We start from the raw sequence: 7,270 nt of genomic DNA, 5'->3' as shown, positions 1-7,270 counted from the left end.
TGCTAATTAGCAAAACAGAATAGCTAGTTTGTTTGCATGCGTAGCTACTCCCTAAAATAATGGAGCGTGTGGGTGCTGATGGATTGCTTTAGGCGGATAAGTTTGTTAGCTTCCGGTTGGATTATATTCTCTCCTTATGAGCAGGTGTATGATACCTTTTTATTTTTATCTTTTGGGTGTGCCTACTACATATTTTGTGAGGAAGTATATACTTTATATTTTGTGTGAGTACATACACACCATTTTTTAGGAAGTATATACTTCATCTTTTATGAGAGTGTATGTACAACTTTTTTTTGAAGTATATACTTCATTTTTGAGAGAGAATATATACAATTTTTTTTGAGGAAGTATATACTTCATCCTTTATGAGAGTGTATATACGACTTGTTTTCTTGGAACTATATACCTCATTTTGCAGGAGAGTATGTCCAACAACATTTTTAGGAAGTATATACTACATATTTTATCGGAGGGTAGACATGACATATTTCACGAGGAAGTTTATACTGCATCTTTTACACGAAGTATATACTACATTACCTAAACATAAACTACAGGTGCGGATAAATATACTACCTTTTCAAGTATTATGATCATCATGCAAAGAGGTCATATATATTAATCCTTCATGAGGAAGTATAAACTTCCGGTAATAACCAAAAGAAGTTTGTCATACTTGTAAATTCAAAAGGATTTTAGACTTGCAAAATACATCGGTGTATTATTCACCAAATGTGAGTATATGCGACCGAGAACGAAACATGTACATATACTCTTTTCCAACCAAATTTAGATGCATTCAATTATTGCGAGCAATAAATGGAGTACACCCATCTTAGATCAGAGAAAAATGATATGTACTGATATTTTATGGAGTATATACTTCATGCATCTGAGATCGAAAGAAGTGCATGATGCTCAAAAATGAAAAAAGGTATATGCTCTATGTAAAGAATTATGTGCCCAGTTGGATCACTGGCCATCTAAGATTAAAAGAACGCACGGGGTACATATGACCTTTAATCTGGGCAACACGGGTTGTTTACATACATGCACAAGATCAATACGTAATCATGTGCGTGCGCATGCTGTATTCTTTGATTACACGCATGCAGATCAAGCTGCAAAATGCCATTCCTGGGTAGCTAGCTAGCTTGGTCTTTATACATGTGTTTTTCGTCGTGAGAGCATCTAGTTCTTCGACCTGGTCAGCAGCAAAGCGTATGGAGACATCATCCAAGACCAATGGCCCGCCTCGCCGTTGAGCAACCATCCGTCATCTGCACACGACAGTTTCGGAAACCTGGCTCATTTCCCGTGGCAACGAATACATAATCTCCAAGCCAAGAGAGGATGGATACTGCATGAGGCAAGAAGGACTTACATAATCACGCATTGCAAATTGATCTATGAATCAAGGAAACAACGGACAAGTACAAAGAAATAAATATGTGATTTTCAGTATAAGCACATCCAAAGGCCAGTGCATACCTGGGCATATATATATGTCGCTAATGACAATGAGCCGTCTTTGTGGCCGCCGATTTACGCGACTTGATCACCAGAGCGCCTGCTCATCCGCGTCTCGCCGATGTTGTCGCCCATGCGGATGGATGTAGCGTGCGCATGGTCGCCGTCACCGTTGGCCAAGAATACAACGACGACGGTCGAGGAAGGCTCGCAGGCTAGAAAGAGTTGCCGTCATCGCCGATGGCGGCGAAGATAGACGAGGTTTAATTCATATGGAATAGGATGACGATAGAGTTTTTTTTGCGCACTACACATGCGCACATGTATCGACTGGGATCCTATAAACCAGGAATTTGTTCAACGGAACACCAACTCTTGTGTCCAGCAGGTTAGGCGGTGCGTCTTTTTTTTTTGCGGGACTGAAACGAGGGAGGAGTATGTACTCCTAGGTGTACCAACCTATTTTCTTATATATATATACACGGTGACGCTAAACTAAGCGAGAGCGCAAAACCCTTTATCATGCGCGCCGGTCGGTGTACGCTAATCGCTCGCTCCGCGCCACTCGGTCTCACCTATAGATAATGACCGTAAAAGGCTGGCCTATATATGGTAATGCGATTAAAATCCGTTACTGGCTGCCAGGCCGCACCTCCGCCTCGTGATGTTTGAGCACTATACTGGCAATGAAGGTAAAAAAGTGGTCTTATATAGTAACGGTATTAAAAACGTTACCAGATCCCACGCTGGTCCATCACTAGTTCTGGTAAAGTATTGGCAACATATAGTAATGTAATTAAAATTGTTACTAACCACTACTCATCACTCCTGCACCCTCCCTCTTGTAATATTTTGGGCATATCATAATAAACCAACAATTTGATGGTAATGCCTGTTAAGAAAAAGTTTGGATGGTATTGTAGTTTAGTGGGACAATGGTAATCTTGTTACGACCCGGAAACAAGATTACTACTGTTCATATGTAGGTAGTAAATGCATTACCATCGACCTCTTGTGAATAGCTAAATCCATGGTAACTGAGTTACGACCCGTGTCAATGTGTGGTAATTGCATTATTATATGGTACACAGGTAGGTAGTAATTGCATTACTATCAACCTTTTGTGAGCAACCAATGCGCGGTAATTGAGTTGCGACATGTGACGTGCCAATTGTAATTAGCTTTCATGTAGTAATTGCATTACTATATTCCTATTTGTGGTTACTATCACGAGTGGGTTGGGTGCTGGTTGGGTCAGTCTAATTAGGGGTGGAATTGGTTAGACGCGCGCTCCATGGTGGTTTGGCCGGAGCGTACTATAGTTATAATACACTCTGGCTCATTTTAGCGTGCCTATATATATATATATATATATATATATATAGACACACACACAACTAAGACATGCATATGATCTCCTTCTTTTAAGATGAATGAGATGCGGGATAAGCTCCTACCAGAAAATCGCGTACGAGCGATTCAAGAGGAAATAGCGGGATTTTTGCTCGACCAGGTCATAGATCCCAAAGAAGAATTCCGTTACCCGCTGCAATGCCTTCATGTAATGATCTGCAAATTGTCTCCCACTGTAACCCCTAAAACCAACCGGGACTAAAGGTCTCCCAGCCCCCGGCACGGGTTCGTGCCATGTGGTGGGCCTTTGGTCCCAGTTCGTGTTGAACCGGGACTAAAGGGTGAGGACCTATCGGGTCCAGAACCAATACTAAAGGGTCTTACGAACCGGGATTATAGCCCGTTTCAGCACCAGTGTGACATCCGGCCGACGCATTGGGTGAAATGTTGTAAACAGAATAACAGATAACAGATAGCAGGAAAGCTCTAGGAAGAAACACAAAAACAATAGACACAAGATCGCTCCTGAAATCTGTCCGGAGACCGGGTCCTGTAATTTTTGGCATATTGTGGTCCTATGTGTGTTTCCTTGACCGTTTGATGCAGTGAGCATGAAATAGGAATCACCCAGATTTTTTTAGAAAAGGAGAATGACCCTCGGCCTCTGCATCAGGGCGATGCATACGGCTAATTTATTAATTATTCTCACAAGACCTTACAAAGCCATACAATAGCAAAACTAAAGCCACCGTCTAAGCAACAACTGTCGCTACACCTATCCAATTGATGAAGGGGCGCAGATAGTCTGGGCCTAATACCAAACAGACATCGCAGCCAAACCTAAACATCTAAGACCCGAGGTCCCTACCAGGACGCCTGCCGGGTATGGGGCACCTACTAGTCCGGCGCACTCCTCAACCAGGACGCCTGCCGGGTATGTGACCGCCGCGGCCACCTGCCACCAATCCATCTTCAGAGTTGTACTGTTGCATGAACCGTGCCAGGTCTCTCTGCCATCGACGCCACCACGACGCCCGACAGCGTCGTCCTCCCGCGCGAGTCCATCCTCCCACAGCGAACTCCGAATCTGTACTGCGCCACGCCGTCAAGATCCGTCGCCATCAGTGTGTAGGATGAAGCACCGCTCCACCAAAGAATCCGTCCTCTGGTCCCTAGATCACGTGTGTACCTCCAAGAATGACGCCCCCAAGGAAGGAACGACACTAGAGCGCCGCCGTCATCCGATCATCCGATCTGGGGTTTTCCCCGGAGGTAGCAGAGAGTGGCCTTGAATTTCTCCATGGCGATGCCTTCAAGAAGGTAACGACCCAGATAGCGCCGCCACCGCCGGCCTTAGCAGGAGCCGAAGACAAGTTTTTATCCAGATCAGTGCGAAGGGATCCAACTCTCGTGCCCAGATAGTGGAAGTGTAATTTTTTTAGAAGAACACCACGCTTTATTTCATTCATTCAGGTTTAAAGAGATATAAAGGTGATCCATAGGACCCTTAAGCCACACATGGCGACCAATGCATAGTGTACGGGACGATCTAGCTAGTGTGTGTGCCTCGCCATTGCTTGCGAGGTGCTCGTGGACAAACTCACAAGTCTACAATCTCATCTTTCTATCGTCGATATCTTTAAAAATCATGCAATACTCACCAAGATGTCAGGTGCTCGTGGACAAGTTTTTACACTGGAGGCGTGCCCATTATCATGCTTGATTAATTATTATCTGATTGATTCTATTCTCGTAAAGGCGTCGGGGACTGATTTATGTGGATACTATGCTTGCAAGAACATTCGCATGATAACGTCCAAAAGGAGTAGAACTGATAGAGAGCAATGCGTACGTTTGCCAGAACACTATTCATAATTTTTACATCATTATGTAATATATATATATATATATAATATATATATATATATATAGACACACACACACAACTAAGACATGCATATTGATCTCCTTCTTTAAAGATGAAGGAGATGCGGGATAAGCTTCTACCAGAAAATCCCGTACGAGCGATTCAAGAGGAAATAGCGGGATTTTTGCTCAACCAGGTCATAGATCCCCAAGGAGAATTATGTTACCCGCTGTAATGCCTCCATGTAATGATCTGCAAATTGTCTCCCGCTGTAACCCCTAAAACCAACCGGGACTAAAGGTCTCCCAGCCCCCGGCGCGGGATCGTGCCACGTGGTGGGTCTTTGGTCCCGGTTCGTGTTGAACTGAGACTAAAAGGTGGGGACCTGCCGGGTCCAGAACCGGCACTAAAGGGCCTTACGAACCGGGACTATATCCCGTTTCTGCACTTGTGTGACATCCGGACGATGCTTTGGGTGAAATGTTGTAAACAGAATAACAGATAGCAGGAAAGCTCTAGGAAGAAACATAAAAACAATAGAAACAAGATCGCTCCTGAAATCTGTCCGGAGACCAGGTCCTGTAATTTATGCCATATTGTCGTCCTATGTGTGTTTTCTTGACGGTTTGACGCAGTGAGCATGAAATAGGAATCGCCCAGATAGTGGAAGTGTATTTTTTTAGAAGAACACCACGCTTTATTTCATTCATTCAGGTTTAAAGAGATATACAAAGGTGATCCATAGGACCCTTAAGCCACACATGGCGACCAATGCATAGTGCAGGGGACGATCTAGCTAGTCTGTGTGCCTCACCATTGCTTGCGAGGTGCTCGTGGACAAATTCGCAACTCTACAATCTCATCTTTCTATGGTCGATATCTTTAAGAATCATGCAATACTCACCAAGATGTCAGCTTGCTCTTCAGGTCATTAATGAGTCTCAGACACTCGGATATAATACGTGCTTTAGAGATGGCCAAATCCTCCGCAAGAGCAAGTGCTTCTCTGCATGCACACGCCTCCAGGGTAGCAAGCTCCGTCACACCTTGGAAAACAACAGCGGATGCTCCCAAGAAAACTTCAGCATATGTTGTGTAGTACATGGGCCGGGTGCTCTGTAGCAGTGGGTGCCCAAGTCCAGGCGCCCCCGTTGTGTTTGCCCGAGTTACCTGGGCCTGCGTGGAAAAACTCAGCAGTCCAAATTCAAAATTGTCAGTTTTTTTTCTCTTTTTCTGTAGGAATTCAAAACCTAAGTTGCATATCAGGCGAAGGTGTCAGACAGAACCTATCTCTCTATTTTGTGTGTCAAGTTGAAGCCTTGAACGAGCCTACGAAATTTCTGCTGTAAACAGCTAGAGCACGACCGATACCAGTACTGCTGTCACTTCTTATTTTTATTTTGTTTTTGATATGACCAGCACCAGCGGTGAAGTTTCACCTTGAAGGAACCACACTAGTATTTGGTCTACCTACGTTCTCTCACGAAGCGAAGCTAATCTTTGGTGCTAGCTCGGCGAGGGAGCACAACTGGACTTCTTACCCGTCAAGCCTCGGTGATAGTCTAGCTAAGTTTGCTCGTTTACAAGGCAGAACCATGACCTGGTTCGGTTCAGGGCCTTTAGTTGCTACAAATCTTGCTGCGATTGATTGTTTGAATTTGTCGACGTGAGTAATAATATTTCACCCACAGAAGAAAAAAAGCCCCAGTGCTCTCTGCTGCTCAAGGTTGTCAGAATCTCGATTCTATCGTCCGATTCTACGACTTTACGATCCAAACTAACCCCTCCGATTCTACGATTTTAGTTCTTAGAATCTACGTTTCTAAGATCCTGATAGTGAAGATTCTACGATTTGCGATCCTACCATTGAAGCTCCGATCCGATTCAAAATCGCGATTCTGACAACCTTGTGCTGCTCGATCGGTGGTAATTTTATAGCATCGTCACGCAAAGCCAGGTAGGGTAGGGTATCAAAAAAAAAGGAGGTCAAAATACCAGCTATAGTTATTGCAATACAAATTGGCAGTCCAAATTCAAAGCCATCCGTTGCAAATGAAAAGAAGATACCAGGCAGAACCAGCCGTATGGGCTAAAGGATCGCGGCTAATACTGTCACTTTCTACTTCTTTTTTGGGAAAAGCCATCATGGCTAGCTTTATCAAAACTCAAATAATGTTTACTGTCACTTTCTACTACATTTGACACGTATGAATCTGATATTTTGTATTGGTCGACGCACGTCTCACAAAGCGAAGCTACAAGGAGTTTAGCCCTCTTCTCTTTTTTGATGAACTTAGTAATTTGGCGCTCTCTTTTTTAACTTTTTAATTTGGCGCTCTACGAGGAAGCACGACTGTACGATCCTTTGGTACATTTTCGTGGAGGAGAAACTACTGTCAGGGGAAAAAGATAAGCATTCCAAATTCAAAACCATCGGTTGCAAATCAAGACAAATGCATCAACCGGCCAGAACGTACCGGCCTGTGTGTGACTAGCAAGTCAGCTTTGAACTAGTCTAGGAGCGAGAAGACTCCTTCACGCTCGGCCGCTGCAACGAGCGAAACCAATCCAGCGCAA

This window comes from Triticum aestivum, chromosome 3B (assembly GCF_018294505.1).
Source record: "Triticum aestivum cultivar Chinese Spring chromosome 3B, IWGSC CS RefSeq v2.1, whole genome shotgun sequence".
NCBI lineage: Eukaryota > Viridiplantae > Streptophyta > Magnoliopsida > Poales > Poaceae > Triticum > Triticum aestivum.
This window is presented reverse-complemented; position numbering follows the sequence as displayed.